We start from the raw sequence: 18,199 nt of genomic DNA, 5'->3' as shown, positions 1-18,199 counted from the left end.
AGAGAGAGAGAGAGAGAGAGAGAGAAGATGATGCATGCCGTTTCCAGTTTGTGTTTCTTCTCTAGATTGTGTTTGTCTTAGCGTGTACACAGCTGGAGTCCCCCATATGGCAACAAATTGTCCCCACTGTGACTGCGGCAAACACAAGAGAGTAAGAAACATGTATGATTATTTGCAGAAATCGTTGAAAATGCAGGACAAAACGAGAGTGCAATCAAATGTTTTATTGCTGTCTGTAATTTAAAATTAAATCCTAACGTTTCATAGATGTATAAAAATTGGTACCCATCCCAGTTCTAGGTTGAAGTGTAAGCTAAACACTGTGAAATCCTATCCCCAGAAAATCCCTCTCCACATGAGCAGCAATTAGTTGGTGGCATCATGAAATGCAGCCCGTGTCATTTGTTGTGGTGATCCTAGCAACATGGCATTAGTCTGGACATACATTATCTCATCTGTGGGTTAGTGCCTGGCTTAGTAAACACTTAATAAGGTGTTGGCGCTGTGAAGTGGTCCATCGATTTAACACAGTCAATCAGTCAGGTCAATTCATGCATGACGTCCAGGCTGAGCTCTATCTGACAGGAGTAGCTAGTTGAACTCAGAACCAGTTCCTTTCATCTGACCTGACATTCACTATCCTTTTCTCACTTTCTTTATTTTTCTCCTCCTCATCCCTTCATTCTTCCTCTACTTGTCATCCTTTCATTACTCCTCTCCTCCTAATTTTCCTCTGTATTCTTCCACTACTCTCCTCCCCTCTTCCTCTCGTCCTACCCCCTTTCCTCTCCTCCTCTTCCTCTCTTCCTCTCCTCTCTTCATCTCCCTTCTCTTCTTCTCCTCCTCTCCTCCTCCCTCTTCTTCTTGTTCTACCTCCTTTTCATCTATCCGCACCTTCTACCTCTCCTCCTGTCCCCTCCCCGGTTCTTCTCCTTCTATCCCCTCCTCTTCTCCACCCTCCCAACTTTCCTCTGCCTGTCAGCTCTTTCTAGGCAAAGGAGGAGGAGGAGGAAGAAGAGCAGAAATCTTGACAAAGTTTGGCTCAAGTTTCCGATTTTCATATCCAGAAATATTGTAGGATGAGATGATCTGACTGGCAGATTCACAGGCTGTCTTCTGATTAGCGCCATAAGGATTATGCAAGGAAGTGTTGGCTTTGATTGGAATAGATGACAATAGTTTTTTTTAAACATTTCAGATCCTCTCTGGGGCTTAAGAAAAGTCTGGCTCTGCAGTCTCCATCTCTGTCTGGCCCTACTCGTTAATCTTAAAAGTTATTCATACAGGAAACACTCTTTTCACGCCACTTTGATACAGAAGTTACTTTTTCGTAGCAGGTTAGGAGAGCTTACCCACTGGGTCCAGACGTGAATTCAAAGTCTACTCCACTTTGGCTCAACTTGATTTTGTTGAAATGACGTGGAAACAACATTGATTCAACTAGTGTGTGCCCAGAGGGTACGCAGCTGGTTAAAATAATTAACGTAGCATGTTAGGAGACTGAGGTTAATGTTAGGAAAATGGTTAGTGTTAGGGAAAATGCTCTCCTAACCTGCTACAAAAATCACTGTGTATCGAAGTGGCGTGGAAACAGTGTGTCCCTTATTCACCCCATCTCTGTAATTTGATTGTTGCACTATATTTATTTTCCTATCGGCCTAATTCAGTGTGTGCGTGTGAGTGTGTGTGTGTAATTCAGATGAGAGAAAGATCCCTCTCCCTCTCCATTAGTTATGTTGTCAGCTCAGGTAATGATAGTGTGTATCTTTATTACCTTCATCAGTTTTATTGCTGGTGTTAATATTATGGGCTGCCACTGCTTTGCTAATGCAGAGGAGATGAGAGGATCAATCACAACTAGATTGGCTCCTGGAGAACAAATAATCTGCTAGCAGATAAATAAAGAGAAAGTGACAGGAGAGAGAGAACGAGGCAGAGAACCAGAGAAAGAGAGGAATGAGCTGTTCTGATAGAGAGAGAGAGATGGGGAAAGAAATGAGCTCCCCTGAATGTGGCATCTCGATCCTCTCTTTGGACATAGGGAGGAAATTAAATAGATAAAAAACAAATCATTGTGTATTGGTAGCAGAGAGAGGAGTGAAAGGAGAGGAAGAGAACAATAGAATGAGATTAACAGAGAGAGCGATGGAGCATAAAAATGAATGCTATTACTTGCCTTTGATGCTGTGTAGACCAAAGAAAAAGAGATTCTGGATAGACCTCTTTGACCAGACTGGCTGGAAGGAACAATACATCGTCATACTAACTAACCAGACACGAACGCACAGCAGAAATAAGAAGAAGAAGAAATGAGAAACAACTGTTCTCGCGCAGCACAGGTCATCCTAGTTAAAATCCATGTCAAGTCAGACAGAAACACACACACATGCAGACACACACACGCGCACACACAACCACACACACAAACACGCGGGGCCTTGTCAAGGACCATTTGATCATGTTAATTATATGTTAATTAATAGCTTAACAGCTGCTCCAGTGATGACAGGAGTAAGGGCTGGGGTTTGATTTGTGCCTGAAATTTAACACAGGCTCGCTGTTACTGTCTGAGGGTAGAACAACACACACAGCTCTTTAAAAGGTTAGCCTACTCTCAACTCTCTCCATTCATAGCCCAGCATCTCCGTGTGTGCATGTGTGTGTGTGTGTACGTGCGTGCATGTGTGATTTTACTATCCTTGTGGGGACCAGAAGTCCTCACAAGGATAGTAAAACAAGGAAAAAGTAGGGACAATTCACAGGTCTCCACCAGGAAAAAAGCTATTTTAGGCTTAGAGGTTAGGTTTACAATCAGGGTTCGGTTTAAAGTTAGGAGTTAGTTTTGGGGATAAAGTTAGGTTAAAGGTTAGAGTTAGGTTTAGGGTTAGGGAAAATAGGATTTTGAATAGGAATCAGATGTTTGGTCCCCTCAAGGATAGCAAAACAAACATGTGTGCGTGTGTGTCTGTGTGTGTCCAGTGGTGTAATGTACTTAAGTAAAAATACTCTAAAGTACTACTTAAGTTGTTTTTGGGGGTATCTGTACTTTAATATTTATATTTTTGCCAACTTTTACTTTTACTTCATTACATTCCTAAAGAAAATAATGTACTTTTTACTCCATACATTTTACCGGACACCCAAAAGTACTTGTTACATTTTGAATGCTTAGTAGGACAGGAAATGTATCCAATTCACGCACTTATCAAGACAACTCATGGTCATCCCTTCTGCCTCAGATCTGGGGGACTCACTAAACACAAATGCATCTTTTGTAAATGATGTCTGAGTGTTGGAGTGACTATCCATACTTTTAGACTTTTACAAAAGTAGTATTTTACTGGGTGACTTTTTTTTATTATTACTTGAGTAACTTTTTATTAAGTTATCTATACTTTTACTCAAGTATGACAATTGGGTACTTTTTCCACCACTCTCACTCCTCTCTGATCCATTTGCGTCTCTGTCTCAGTGTGAGCTGAGCTGAAAGGTTAACTAGACCATTCTGCCCTAATGGACTCCCACTGGCACACTCCTCTATAAGTCCTTACATGAAACGGTTGGACAGCACTCTTACACACACCCTACCATGAAACGCACCAAGGAGGCCTACTTCACGTCTTTTTATGTGGTTTACACACACACACACACACACACACACACACACACACACACACACACACACACACACACACACACACACACACACACACACACACACACACACACACAGTTGTTTTTCCACTTTGCCAGCAAAGGATGTGGTGTTATCTGGTGCTATTGCAGTGAAGCTGACAGGCTTGATTTCATAACTGATAGCTTTATTATATTGCCTTTGGGAAGACAATTGATAAAGTGGATAAAAGTCCGAATTTAATTGTCCTATAGAGATCCAGGACTCTGAGTACAGTTTTTACGGCTTTGGCGCCTCTGCATCAGTTCCACTACCGTTGAGAGAGAAAAACAGGTGAAGGGGCAGGAGGAGAGAGAGAGAGAAGTGCAAAGAGACAGAGAGAAAGCAGGGAGAGAGTAGGAACATTACATGTAAAAGGTTGTTTATTGTGTTCTTGAGTTTTAACAGCTATAACTACAGCTGTACAGTGACTCAGCAGAGAAGAGTGGAGTGGAGTGGTTCAGGGATGGAGGAATAGTGAGGGCGGGGTGGAGGAGAGGAGGCAATATTTTGTAGTCGTAATTAGGTGGGCTCTTACATAGGGTTGTCTGGGTGTATTGAGTAGCATCCTCTATCTCACTGTTTACGGCAGCAGCTGGCTAGAGGGAGAGCAGCCTGGTCTCATAGACAAGATGTAACATAGTAAACAATATGTTAGTAAACAATACTTTTTATGGTTACATAAGACTCAAAGGAAAGGAGGGTGGTTGGTTGGGGTGGATGGGTGTGAGTATAACGTGAAAGTCTACCAACCCAAAGGTTGGGTGTTTGAATCTCATCACAGATAACTTCAGCATTTGAGCTAATTAGCAACAATGCAACTACTCGCTACTTTTTAGCTACGTTATACTACTTAGCATGTTAGATAACCTTTCCAATAACCCTAACCTTAACTCTTTCAGCTAACCCTTCCCCAAAACTCTACCTACGTATACAGTACATATTGCCTCTATTCCCTCAACTAACCGGTGCCCCCGCACATTGACTCTATACCAGTACCCCCTGTATATAGCCTCGGTATTGTTATTTTACTGCTGCTCTTAAATGACTTGTTACTTTTATTTGTACTTTTTGTATTTTGTTTTTGTATTTTTCTTAAAACTGTGTTATTGGTTAAGAGCTTGTAAGTAAGCATTTCACTGGAAGGTCGGCGCATGTCACAAATACAATTTGATTTGATTTGATAGAAAAGCATTTCCCCCCGCTTGCTATTTCCAACTGTCGCTACGCCCAAGGCTATAAATTCCTACCGCCAGCAGGCAAGTGGAGTTTGCCACTCAAGACGTGATTTACATCTGTGGTGGGTAGCCCCATTCAGAGGACTGCTATAAGCCCTCGGCAGGCCACTTTTGCTTCTCTAACGTTTAGTCTCCACTCAGAGGACAGCTATACGCCCTAGGCAAGTCATCTAGCCATGAGTTAATTTGAAAGACAATAGCCAGGAATTTCTCTAATCTCAAATTCAGCCTGCCACCTTCCAGCTAACCACAGCCAACCAGAGGCTGCAGACGTTTTTGTTTTGCTCTGTAAACCTTAGCCTCCATTTTTATGTGATTTCAATTTGCCAATTTAAAAACAAAACAACCACACACGAGGGCACAATGCATTAAAAATAATCAAGGATAACACAAGTGATACGCCAAATATTTCACAGTTTATAGCTGTTAAAAGCCTACATTTTTGTCATTCTTTTTACATACTAGCCTATATTTTGGACGCAATATTAACTGTTCCTAGCAATTGGTTTGTTAAAGAGATGCCACTCTAAACCACTTCACACAACGCTATAGTAGCTATAGAAAAATGGTGACGGTGGGCTTTTGGAACTAAAGAATAGTTGAATTGTTTGTACTGTATCTATCACCACTGTATGTTTTGAAATACTGAATATACACTAGTGGCATACTTTTAGTCAAAAGATAGATGGAGCACCAATTCGCTGGCCTGGATTTTGAATCATGGAAAGGATGGAGCTCATTCTTTTTTCTTTTTTTTTAACAAATCATTTTTTTTAAAGTATTGTTTTTAGTTCAATCTGTTCATGCACCAGATTGGAATGCATAGTATGTTACATTTGATATTTTCCCCTTACAATGGAGCATATTTTTCACAAATATATTTTTATGACCTACACTGAACAAAAATAAGAACAAAACATGTAACGAGCTGAAATAAAAGATCCCAGAAAGGTTCCATACAGACAAAAAGCTTATTTCTCTCAAATTTTGTGCGCACATTTTTTATCTTGGCAAAGGAGCATTTCTCCTTTGCTAAGATAATTCATCCACCTGACAGGTGTGGCATATCAAGAAGCTGATTAAACAGTATGATGATTACACAGGTGCACCTTGTGCTGGGGACAATAAACGGCCACTCTAAAATGTGCAATATTGTCAGACAACACAATGCCACAGATGTCTCAAGTTTTGAGGGAACATGCAATTGGCATGCAGACAGCAGGAATGTCCACCAGAGCTGGTGCCAGAGAATTGAATGTTAATTTCTCAACCATAAGCCGCCTCCAAAGTAATTTAAGAGAATTTGACTGTATGTCCAACCAGCCAGAGACCAGCCAACCAAACAGCTGACGAAACTGTGGGTTTGCACAACCAAACAATGTCGTCACAAACTCTCAGAAACAGTCTCAGGGAAGCTGATCTACGTGCTCATTATCCTCATTGGGGCCATGACCTGACTGCAGTTTGGCTTCGTACTTGACTTCAGTGGGAAAATGCTCACCTTTGATGGCCACTGGCACGCTGGATAAGTGTGCTCTTCACAAATTAATCCCGGTTTCAACTGTACCAGGCAGATTTATGACGTTGTGTGGGCAATCGGTTTGCTGATGTCAGAGTTGTGAACAGAGTGCCCAATGGTGGCGGTGGGGTTATGGTATGGGCAGGCATAAGCTACGAACAATCTGTTTTATTTTTTTATTAATTTAACCTTTATATAACTAGGCAAGTCAGTGAACACAACAATGAAAACAATTGCATTTTAGCGATGGCAGTTTGAATGTACAGAGATACCGTGACGAGATCTGGAGCCCATTGTTGTGCCAGTCATCTGCCGACATCACCTCATGTTTCAGCATGATAACAGACAGCCCCATGTTGCAAGGATCTATACACAATTCCTGGAAACTGAAAATGTCCCAGTTCTTCCATAGCCTGCATACTCACCAGACATGTCACCCATTCAGCATGTTTGGGATGCTCTGGATCGACGTGTACAACAGCATGTTCCCGCCAATATGCAGCAACTTTGCACAGCCATTGAAGAGGAGTGGGACAATATTCCACAGGCCACAATCAACAGCCTGATCAACTCTATGTGAAGTAGATGTGTTGTGCTGCATGGGGCAAATGGTGGTCACGACATATACTGACTGGTTTTCTGATCCATGCCCCTACCTTTTTTGTCAAGGCATCTGTGATCAGGGGCGGCAGGGTAGCCTAGTGGTTAGAGCATTGGACTAGTAACCGGAAGGTTGCAAGTTCAAACCCCGAAGCTGACGAGGTACAAATCTGCCCCGGCCGTCATTGAAAATAAGAATTTGTTCTTAACTGACTTGCCTATTTAAATAAAGGTCAAATAAATCAAAATCAACAGATCTGTATTCCCAGTCATGTGAAATCCATAGATTAGGACCTACAGTATTTCATTTATTTAAATTGACTGATTTCCTTATATGAACTTTAACCCTTGTGTAGTCTTAACATTATGTATACTCCCCTTGTCCTAAGGGTAAAAAAAATACCCGCCTTCACTAAACCAGTAAAATAAAGCAGCTTAATTGAATTTTAAACCACAAATCTGTTTTGCATGAAGAAACAACCGGTCCTTGATCACAAACTGTGTGAATATCTGGGTTTTCTCTCATCACAATGCAGAAAGACTGCATTTAATCAGTGGACACCACTAGTTTTTATTACAATATACCTGTCATTATTTTTTTCTTTACTAAAGTAGAGGTTTATTATTGCTAAAGGTACTGCATAGGTGTAAACATAATTTTTTTAGCAAGAGAAAGGACTTGTATAGCCACCGAAAGTAGCAGAAATGTGCAGAATGTAGTTCTGAATGCATTTTATTTAAGGGCAACAATAACAGTCTTGAACTTTTTTGGCAACATAGTGATATATTCTTATATACTGTACAGTGAGAAATTCAACTACAAAATACTAGTCTTCTCCCATTTTTTTTAACCATTGCCCCCACCCACCAGGTGTATAAACAACAACAATAAATAAGAATAAAATAAGATAATAGAAGAAAAACGTGAAGAACATAAATCAATCAACTCTAATTAGCACAGGTAGTACAGTATGCAAGTCTGTGTGTGCATGGACTTTGCAGATGTATTTCTCACATGTGCAGCACATACTATTTGTTTTACAGTCTTTCTTTGGGGGGCAGTATTGGCATCTCCTCCTCTTGCCTGCTCCAGCTGCAGCCTCAAGTGGATCAGGACAAGAATCATCCCCCAGGAACAGCTCTCATAAGCACTGCAGAGGCTCTTTGAATGTGTGGGGTTACAAGTGGCTTTCCCAGCTGCTCCAGGAACACCCTCCTCTTCTTCTGCTTATCAGGCATCCAGGTAGGGTTGATCTTGTTCCATATCACAAAGGCATTGTATGAGGACATATCAATGATGTTATGGAAGATGACCGTGGGCCAGCGGGCAGTCATCCTCCTGCAGCTGTAAGTTCCAATCACCTTGTCCAGGTTGTCCACACCTCCTTTGTTGTGGTTGTAGTGCAGGATAATGGCTGGCTTCCTGTCCTCACGATCACTGATCTCAGCCATTTTGTGCAGTATGCTCAGGAGGACCCCATTCTTGTTCCTCTTTGGGAGGTAAGAAACTAGAGTGGTGTTGGGGGTGAAGGCAAACTTTGATGAGAAGACCTCTCTCCCCCTTGTTGCGAGGAGTGCAGGGGGGAGCTCAGGCTAGTTCTTTCTAACTGTGATCTTCCTCTTCAGGAGTTCAATCAGTAGCACACATAATCTCAATTTCTAATTTTGTGTGTGTGTGTGTGTGTGTCTTTGTGGTTTTTGGGGTGTGTAAATTATGTTATAACTGCCGGGTCCAAAATGACCCTAAGACAATATTTGTATCCTGGTAGTGTACAGCTTTCTTGGAAATATGAACAAAGACGATGTTTCACTTTTTCTAATGTTGGGGTCACTAGGAAAATGCATCAAATTTCAAGTTGAAAAGTATAATTTAGGAGGTTTTCTCTGCTGTTAAACATAGTGACTGGTAATTTTTGACCCTTAAAACAACACAAGGGTTAACTCAGTATAATCTTTGAAATTGTGGTATGTTGCGTTCATTTTTGTGTTCATTGTAGTTATATTTGTTTGGGTAATTCCATTGGTCCTTGAGTAAAACCACCACACATTACCACGCAGAAAGGAAAAGGTCTACTGGGATTGGTTCATGGGCTTGTCTCGTCCACTTGATATTCAACGCCAGTCCATTCATTGTCATTGTTGTTGGATGCCAACCATACATTTTTTGGGACATTTTGTCTGGTTAAAAAACTATCCTCCATTACAAATAGTTTTTTACTGCGACTCAGCTTCTTTGCTCAAGTAAGTAACGTTACAGCTTTCCTTCTTGCTTTACATGTTATCAGACTTTTGTCATAGCTAACGCAAATTGTTTTTCTTCTTTGGGCTGAGATCCCGCTAACGGAATCGATATGACAACAGCCAGTGAAAGTGCAGGGCTCCAAATTCAAAACAACAGAAATCCCATAATTAAAATTCCTCAAACAAACAAGTATTTTACACAATTTTAAAGATACACTTCTTGTTATTCCCACCACAGTGTCCGATTTCAAATAGGCGTTTACAGCGAAAGCACCACAAACGATTATGTTAGGTCACCACCAAGCCACAGAGGAAATACAGCCAAAGATAGGAGTCACATAAAGCACAAATAGAGATAAAATGAATCACTAAGCTTTGATGATCTTCATCAGATGACACTCATAGGACTTCATGGTACACAATACATGTATGTTTTGTTTGATAAAGTTCATATTTATATAAAAAAATCTGAGTTTACATCGAGTTACGTTCACTAGTTCCAAAAACATCCAGTGATTTTGCATAGCCACATCGATTCAACAGAAATACTCATCATAAATGTAGATGATAATACAAGTTATACACATGGAATTATAGATATACCTCTCCTTAATGCAACCGCTGTGTCAGATTTCAAAAAAACTTTAGGGAAAAAGCAAACCATGCAATAATCTGAGACGGCGCTCAGAAAAATAATAAAATTTGCCGCCATGTTGGAGTCAGCAGAAATCACATTATAAATATTCCCTTACCTTTGATGATCTTCATCAGAATGCACTCCCAGGAATCCTAGTTCCACAATAAATGCTTGATTTGTTTGATAATGTCCGTTATTTATGTCCAAGTAGCCACTCTTGTAGCAATGGAACGCAGGTCGATATCATGTGGAATGCTCATGACCAGGAAATGTCTCTCTGCCAGTAGCCTGACTCATTCAGCTTTTATTCAGGCCCACAACACAGTAGAAGCCTCATTCAAGTTTCTAAAGAGGGTTGACATCTAGTGGAAGCCCTATGAAGTGCAACTTCCGTCATATCCCACTGTGAATTCAATAGGGCATGGGTTGAAAATCCACCAAACTCAGATTTCTCACTTCCTGTTTGGATTTCTTCTCAGGTTTTTGCCTGCCATATGAGTTCTCTTATACTCACAGACATCATTCAAACAGTTTTAGAAACTTCAGAGTGTTTTCTATCCAATACTAATAATAATATGCATATATTAGCAACTGACACTGAGGAGCAGGCCGTTTACTCTGGGCACCTCTGGGCACCTTTCATCCAAGCTACTCAATACTGCCCCTGCAGCCATAAGAAGTTAATGTTTGCTCAAACAGTGACAGGCTGACCAAACCGGTCGCGCGTGTGCGCCATCACGCGCATGTTGATTTTGTACCCCCACACCAGACACGATCAGGACACGCAGGCTGAACTATCAAAACAAACTCCGAACCAAATATAGTAATTTGGGGACAGGTCGAAAAGCATTAAACATTTGTGCCAATTTAGCTAGCTAACTTACTGTTGCTAGCTAATTTGTCCTGGGATGTCAAAGTTGGGTTGTTATTTTACCAGAAATGTACAAGGTCCTTTACTCTAACAATTTATCCACAGATAAAATGGTAAACCGAAATCCTTTCTCGTCATCTCTCCTTCTTCCTCCGGCTTTTTTTTTTTTTACTTCTTTGGACTTTATATGGTAGTTGGCAACCAACTTTACAGTGCATTACCAGAGCCAACTGGTGTGTGGAAGTCAGTTAATCTTTCAATCACCCACGTCCTAAACACCAATGAGAAGATGGGAGAGGCCGGACATGCAACGCGTTGAGCCTCACAAATATAACCTATTTCTATTTTAGCGCCTAGCCACGCAGACACTCACGAGCAATGTGGGTGTGTACATTTATTTTGCAACGTGAGCGCAGGCAATACGTGTTGTGTGGTCAGCATGTAATGTTAACACATTAAGCTAGCAAAGTGAACTCAGCTTGACAATGAAGTAAATGCTAACTTACCTAGCTGGCGTGTTTTACTGCATTATTTTTAGGACAATAATGTTATCCTCAAGTTGTCTAGCTAGCCTTGTTAACTTAGGTAAAGTTGGCATGTTTACTAAGTTAACTAGCTAAACACATGAACTCGGCCATTGCTCGGTGCTGTTGCTTGTACTAGCTAGCTAGCTAGCTAAATTATGTTGGTGCTCTTTTGTCCTTGCAAGCCGAGTTACTTAGCTGGTATGTTAGCTTGCTAGCTAGCAGCTTGTGTTGTTAAGTTGACTAGCTTACTATCTGCTTGTGTCCTTGCTAGCTGAGTTAGTTAGCTAGCTATCTTGCTAATGTTCGACGCTAGCTAACAACATTAACTTGTCTAATTATGAAATTAAGTCGGTGCTGGTAACGTTATGTTATAGGGCATTTACTCACTAGAATGTAGTAAAATATGTAAATTCATGAGTGTGCTACCAAATGAATGTCTAAATTTTGTTTTCTTTAACCTATGCCATCATGAGTTGCACAGTTAGTCACTTGATTGTTCTCTCCCTTGAGCCACTTGTTGACATGGCATAGCCCTGTTTGTTTCTGTTCGTCTCTCACTAGGTACATATCTTAGGATTTCACTGGGTATTGTGTGATTTGTAATGTAAGTTATACTTTTTTTGATTGTAAGTGGTCTTTATGCTTCGTTCTCCCTCTTTCTCTCCTGTCTTTAGGTCATAAAGTTTGCCGTTGTTCAGTTCCTGGTTGAGAAGAATTAACCATATGAAGTAGTTCCACAAGTATGGATCAAATGTGACATTTGTTATTGGCCACCACTCAGCCTCAGAAAAAAGAACCCAAGAACCCAAGAAACAATTTAGCCATCAAGTGTACGCCACCATACAGCACCTGGAAAATACGTTTTTTTTTTAAAGTTCATGAAGGGAGCAGGTAATTTGGCCTAATTTATGTTTCTGATGTACTCTCATTTGAAATATTATTGTAATTAACTTGCCTGATGTGAAAGTCAGTGTTTTGCGGGATAATTCATGCCTTTATTAATCACTTGTCTAGACAATTGGGAGACGGCACAGCCATCCCAGGAATTTGATGAAGGAGAAGATGATTCTAGGCAGTATATTTTTTAATGCTTTATTAAATGCAAATGCATTTAAAAATGCAAATTCCCTTTCTGAACCATAATCAGCTTTCATGGTCAATTTCCAAATGTACTCATGTATTTTTTTCTTCTTAGAATTAGTCTCCGAATACAAGTGAAACATTATGCATGAAAAATCCATTGGAGGATGTATCCTGTTCTGCTAAATACTGATAGAATTTCAGAGGAGAAACAAGCCCCTTTATTCATGTGATTTGTCTTTCATTTAGGACAAGCATCATATTCCCCAGCATCATATTCACCACAGCAGCATGTGGAGGACAGCCATGGAGGTACTCTATGTAGTACATTTACTTTTCCCAGATGAGATTGTTTTTTTTTTTTGTACAGTATTTCATTTCAATGTATTGTTTCAAACAGGGCAGGGCAAACAGGACATTGGACAGCCCCAGCATCATCTTCACCACAGCAGCATGTGAATGACAGCCATGGAGGTACACTATATATACAAATTATGTGGACACCCTTTCAAATGAGTGAATTTGGCTATTTCAGCCACACCCATTGCTGACAGTTGAGCACAAAATTGAGCACAAAGCCATGCAATCTCCATAGACAAACATTGGCAGAAGAATGCCCTTACTGAAGAGCTCAGTGACTTTCAACGTGCCACTATCATAGGATGCCACCTTTCCAACAAGGTCAGTTCGTCAAATTTCTGCTGGGAAGTTGTAGGCCACACAAGCTCACAGAATGGGACTGCCGAGTACTGAAGTGCGTAGCGCATAAAAATAGTATGTTCTCGGCTGCAACAGTAACTACCGAGTTCCAAAATGTTTCTGGAAGCAACTGTTGTTTTAGAGCTGGTTTCCATGGCCGATCAGCTGCAGACAAGCCTAAGATCACCATGCGCAATGCCAAGCATGTGCTGGAGAGGTGTAAAGCTTGCCGCCATTGGACTCTGGAGCAGTAGAAATGCGTTCTCTGGAGTGATCAATCACGCTTCACCCTCTGACAGTCCAACGGATGATTGTGGGTTTGGCGGATGCTAGGAGAACGCTATCTGCCCAACTTTGTGTCAACAGTTTGGGGAAGGCCCTTCTCTTTCAGCATGACAATGCCCCCGTGCACAAAGCGAGGTCCATATAGAAATTGTTTGTTGAGATTGGTGTGGAAGATTTTGACTGGCCTGCACAGAGCCCTGACCTCAACCCCATCTAACACCTTTGGGATGAATTAGAACGGTGAATGCGAGCCAGGCCTAATCGCCCAACTTCAGTGCCTGACCTCACTAATGCTCTTGTGGCTGAATGGAAGCAAGTCTCAGCAGCAATGTTCCAACATCTATTGGAAGGCTTTCCCAAAAGAGTGGAGGCAGTTATAGCAGAAAAGGGGGGGACCAACTCCATATTAACGCCCATGATTTTGGAATGAGATGTTTGACGAGCAGGTGTCTACATACTTTTGGTCATGTTGTGTATGTACTGTAGTACATTCGCTCAGCCTGGATGAGACTATGCTTATCTGTCCTGTTTTGCACAGTATGTAATTGTATTAAAAAGTAACCTGTAATTCTTTACTTTGACATTTTCTTCCAAAAATGTTGGGGTAGAAATCCAAAGACTCCGGCAGGAAAACAAATCACTGAAGGAATACCGATAAGAAATGCAAAAACTCCAGCAGGAAAACAGAGCCCTGAGGGAAGAAGTTAAGGTGCTAAGGTGTGGGCAAGGAGGTGAGAACATAACAAGGCACATCTATTTTTGCTGTATTGTCACATTGGTGTGAAGAGAGTAGGGAGACAGGCGCAGGAATGCATAATAGGGTTTTTAATTATACCCCAAATGACAGCGTGCCGTGTAAAGGCACAGGGAAGAAGACCAAATAAACACTAAACAAAACACAGGGTTGAAACCCAAACAAAAGAGCGAGGAGTACCTTGAATAAATACACACGTGTACGGTGATTAACACACGGGACGAGACACGTAATCATCTGCACAATCCACAAGGGCATGAAAGTCCAAAATACACAACACAGGTTCACACATGCACCAATGGATATTGTAACAATAATCGACAGCCCAATGGAAACCAAAGGGCACACTTATACAAGTATTAATCAGTGGGAACAGGGGACAGGTGTGCGTAATGAAAGTTCCAGAGGGATCCGTGATAGTACCCCCGACGCAGTGCACTAGCAGCTCAATGACACAGGCCTCGAGGACGATCCCAGGAGCTTTGTGCGGGTCTTTCAGGACCCGGTGCAGCTGCCGAAGTTGTGTCGTCATCAGAGGGTCAGTTGCCGCTGCCAAAGTTGCAGCGGCGTCGGACGGACGGACCAGTAGCAGTGGTGTCTGACAGACCGATTGTGGCGGCGTCGGACGGGCCAGTTGTGCTGCTGAAGTGACGTCGTCGGACGGACCTGTTATGGCGACGTCAGACAGCCCAGTTGCAGCTGCAAAGGTTGCAGCTGCGCCGGACGGACCAGTCGCAGCACCGTCGGATGGGCCATTCCCGCTGTCTCCCTTAATGGTCGATTATTCTGTCACATTGGCATGAAGGATCGGGAGAGAGGCGCAGGAATGCATAATAGTGTTTTTATTATGCCCCAAATTACGGTGTGCCAAGTAAGGGCACGAAAGCCCAAAACACACAGCACAGGTACTCACACGCACCAACGGACATTCTAACAATACTCTACAGCCCAATGGAAACCAAAGTGCACACTAAAACAACTACTAATCAGTGGGAACAGGGGACAGGTGTGCATAATGACCGTTCCGGAGGGATCCGTATCATTGTTTTCATGAGTGTGACAGTGATTAACTGCTTAATTCTTTCTATAGGTTCAGGTGGTATCGGATCACTGAGTCAAGTGGCACAGGTCACTACCATGATAAAAACCTTTGCTGCTACTGGGCAATCAGGTAAGAACATAACAACTTGCTCATCTCTTTTTGGTGTAGCCTTAAACATGATGATCTGTAACTGTGTTTAGGAGTGGGACAGTTAATAACTGCTCTTTTTCTCTCACTATAGGTCCGGATAAAACACTTTTGCTGAGGCGTATGATAACAGTAGATAACCGAACGCTTGAGATGGATAACAAGATAAATACCTTGTTAGTCAATGGCCAATGGGTCGGTTGGAGATGTATCTTTGCCTGATGATCTCAATCTCCTGATGGGATACCAGCAAGGCCTGCAGCTGCTGGAGACCAGGCTGGGCCAGGACACTGAGCTCCAGGAGAGACTTGTAAGTGTGCTCAGAATTTTATATAGCATTGCTTTTTCCGGGCCGGAGCAAGAGACATTCAACTTTGACGATGTTGTTGCGACCGTTGTAAACTGACGAGACAGCAGCATGTATTAAATTCATCCGCTCAGCATTTTGAAAAGTAAATACTTGTTGGAAATCTGACATCTGTCTTTACAGACTGTCATAATACATGGATATAAAATATATGTGGTTTGGGAGGGAAATGTTTCAACATAGTGTGTCATTTCTAATACTTTTACATTTGTAGCTTAGGTGTATGGCTGTAAAGGGTGCCAAGGACCTGAACTCAACAGTGTGGCGGATGTTACCTTGCATTCTGTCAAACCAGCGTGCCATCGTCAGAACCTGGACTGGTGCAGGACACAAGGCCTGTTTCAAGGACTTAATATTAATATATAGTATAGGACTTTATATAGACTTTATATAGGACTTTATATTATTAAATGTGTTACTTTTAAGTATTTTTTTTAAAGCTTGTTGCCTAAAACCTTCTGCAATTTAAATTCAAAACTCAATGTTCTTTATTTGTGTATAGGAACCCTTTGGAAGAACCCTACAACCAGGGATGCCACGGATGAAGGGGTCCAGATTCAAGCCAACCAATACATGAAAGGGGCCTCCGATCGTGAAGGTGGGAGAAGGAGGCGCACAGGGGAGAGGGATCCGCTGGAGTGAGGGCCATCATCAAGTCTCAGATCACCTTTCTCAAAACCAGGCTCTACCCCCAAGCCACAAGACTGATCCAACAGCAGAACCCTGGGCAGACTACTGCACCATACCACACACTTACCATTTATTCATAGACGGAGTTACATCGCATTTGTAACATATTGTAAGTTTTACTCATTTGTAACATATCATTCAAAATGGTAGCGTGAGGACAATACACATTCAATATATTAATGTTATTGTATTGTTATTACCAAGTATTAAACAGGTTTTTCTCACATGTAGTGCATTAGGAAACTATTCAGACCTTTCATTTTTTTCCACAATTTGTTACATTACAGCCTTATTCTAAAATGTATTGAAAAAAAATAATAATTAAAGAGCAGTGGTAAAAGAACAATATATACGGGGGTACCGGTACAGAGTCAATGTACTATGTACATGTATGTAGAGTTATTAAAGTGACTATGCATAGATAGTATTAGAGAGTAGCAGCAGTGTAGATGGGGGGGTGGCAATGCAGACAGTCTGGGTAGCCATTTTATTAGATGTTCAGCGGTCTTATGGCTTGGGGGTAGAAGCTGTTGAAAAGCCTCTTGGACCTCGACTTGGCGCTCCGGTACCGCATGCTGTGCGGTAGCAGAGAGAACAGTATATGACTAGTGTGGCTGGAGGCTTTGACAATTTTTAGGGCCTCCCGCTGACACCGCCTGGTATGGAGGCCCTGGATGTCAGCAGGCTTGGCCCCAGTAGTAGTGCCTTGCAGTCGGAGGCCGAGCAGTTGCCATACCAGCAGCTGTTGAACCTTTTGAGGATCTGAGGACCCATGCCAAATCTTTTCAGTCTCCTGAGGGGGAATAGGTTTTGTTGTGCCCTCTTCATGACTGTCTTGGTGTGCTTGGACCATGTTAGTTTGTTGGTGATGTGGACACCAAGGAACTTGAAACTCTCAACCTGCTCCACTACAGCCCCGTCGATGAGAATGGGGGCGTGCTCGGTCCTCCTTTTCCTGTCGTCTGCAATCAGTCATGAGTGAACAGGGAGTACAGGAGGGGAGGGGCCCATGTATTGAGGGTCAGTGTGGCGGATATGTTGTTACCTACCCTTACCACCTGGGGCGGCCTGTCAGGAAGGCGAGAATCCATTTGCAGAGGGAGGTGTTTAGTCCCCGGGTCCTGAGCATAGTGATGAGCTTTGAGGGAACTATGGTGTTGAACGCTGAGCTGTAGTCAATGAATAGCATTTTCACAGGTGTTCCTTTTGTCCAGGTGTAAAAGGGCAGTGTGGCGTGCAATAGAGATTGCATAATCTGTGGATCTGATGGGGCGGTATGAAAATTGGAGTGGGTCTAGGGTTTCTGGTAGTATACTTTCTTAGGTCAAGGATTAAACAGTGAACATTGAGCTCTCCTAGATGGGTGAGCATGGGTAGCCATTGTGTGTGTGTGTGTGTGTGTGTGTGCGTGCGTGCGTGCGTGGCTATGCAAGCTTTTCCTGCAGGTGAGATATTGACAACGGCTGCCTGTGGAAAAAGCTTTGATGTGCTGGAGTGGACAGAGGAACGGAGGTCCTTTCTGCTCTCTCACACACACACACTCTGCTTTTTCACTCCAGCCGGTACTCTACAGGGATGTTAGTCACATACAGTAGATCTATATACAGTAGATCTATATACCAGTAGATCAATATATATATATACTACCGCTCAAAAGTTTGGGGTCACTTGTTTTTGTCCTTGTTATTGAAAGAAAATAACACTTTTTTTGTCCATTAAAATAACATTCAATTGATCAGAAAAACATTGTTAATGTTGTCAATGACTATTTTAGCTGGAAACTGCAGATTTTTTTAATGGAATATCTACATTGGCGAACAGAGGGCCAT

Source organism: Oncorhynchus mykiss, chromosome 6, assembly GCF_013265735.2.
Source record: "Oncorhynchus mykiss isolate Arlee chromosome 6, USDA_OmykA_1.1, whole genome shotgun sequence".
In the NCBI taxonomy this organism is placed as follows: Eukaryota; Metazoa; Chordata; class Actinopteri; order Salmoniformes; family Salmonidae; genus Oncorhynchus; species Oncorhynchus mykiss.
The sequence above is the reverse complement of the archived record's forward strand: the minus strand, read 5'-3'. Positions refer to the sequence as shown.